The sequence below is a fragment of the Triticum dicoccoides genome, chromosome 7B (assembly GCF_002162155.2).
Source record: "Triticum dicoccoides isolate Atlit2015 ecotype Zavitan chromosome 7B, WEW_v2.0, whole genome shotgun sequence".
Classification (NCBI taxonomy): Eukaryota; Viridiplantae; Streptophyta; class Magnoliopsida; order Poales; family Poaceae; genus Triticum; species Triticum dicoccoides.
This window is the reverse complement of record NC_041393.1, coordinates 132,271,183-132,272,583: the sequence shown is the minus strand read 5'-3', so window position 1 is coordinate 132,272,583 and position 1,401 is coordinate 132,271,183. Positions and strand designations below refer to the sequence as shown.

The 1,401-nt window shown below is 53.8% G+C and overlaps 1 pseudogene; it reads right to left on the bottom strand.

Moving 5' to 3' along the window:
- Positions 1-973, bottom strand: part of LOC119338731 — a 2,191-nt pseudogene extending 1,218 nt beyond the window's left edge.
- Between the last annotated feature and the right edge of the window lie 428 nt (positions 974-1,401).

Genomic DNA, 1,401 nt, shown 5'->3' with positions numbered 1-1,401 from the left:
CTCTCATCACTTACCAATAACTACCGGTTCTTATATCCTTGAAAACAAATTCAAATTTCATTTGAAAGTTTTTTCAGGGGTTCACAATATTATTGTTATCGTCATTTATTTTCCAAGATTTGAACAAGAAAACAAAAGGAAAGACATTTGCATGGAGGTGTATATGATTACACTTACACGCATTCTTAAAAAAAAAAAGATTACACTTACACGCTCCATAGTGCCGCATGGATACATGCAGGCCGGAATGTGCGCTTATTTACGTACCTACTGTACGTATAACATATTTATAGAAGTAAATATTCAAAATACACACACATAAACACACGCACGTATGCATGTATGATCACATTCACACGTACGTACCACTTGGCTTCGGCGTCAAGGGTGAGGAACGCGAACGGGCGCTCGCCGTTGAAGTTGCCCGGGGGGTTGTAGTTGCAGGTGTGAAGACGCCCCGGTTCCCGGCGCAGACCACGCGCGCGCAGCCGATGCGGGGCGACTTGCGCCACACCACCTGCGTGTGCCCGCACACCTTGCCGGCGTTGCAGGTGTTGGTGTTGAGGTGGTAGTTCCGCTTCTCGTCCACCCACGACTTCACGGCGTTCGAGGCCGTCCACGACTGCCCGGAACCCCAGAAGATGTTCTCGCCGAACGGCCCGCCCGAGTGCTGCAGCCGGCAGTCGGCGGCGCGCTTGTTCGCGTAGTCCTGCGCGACCCTGGCCACGCTGTTGTCCATGTCACCGGGCCGACGCCGTCCGCGGCGCGGGCGCGGTTGTGCAGGTTGACGAAGTCCTGCGGGGTGTTCTGCGCCGAGACACCGGCCACCACGGCCATGACTATGGCCAGCGCGAACATTGCAAGACTGCTCTTGGAAGATGCGATGATTAGCTAGTAGATGACTCGAGATCGATGAAGAGTAGGGCTGGAGTTTGACCGGTATTTGTAGCCTGGGGACGTGGAAAGAGTCCATGGCTATCTTTTTTTTTGAACTGCATGGGTATCTATTTGCTGAAAGAGGGTTTTCCCGCTTTGTATACAAAGCAACCAACCGAACCAAACAGGGATAGGTGCTGGGGCGGAAACAACACAGTCACGTCCAAAAGAAAAGACAGAGAAAGAACAAAGAAACAAATGCCGACAACGGCGGATCAACAAAAACGAAGAAGCCTCGCGACCACTGCGCCCACCAGGATCTTCCACTAGGCTCCAAGACTCCGGAGCGTCGGCACCTATCAACACCTCCAAGAAGGATCGCGACGATGACGACGCTGCTGCCAAGGGTTTCCCCCGGTACACGACGAGGCAAGAGGAAGGGTAGCCCCCGACGCCCTCCCGGAAGGTCAGGTGGCGCCCACAGGCGTCACCGCGCCGGTGTCGGACACGCCGACAAAGGTTTCC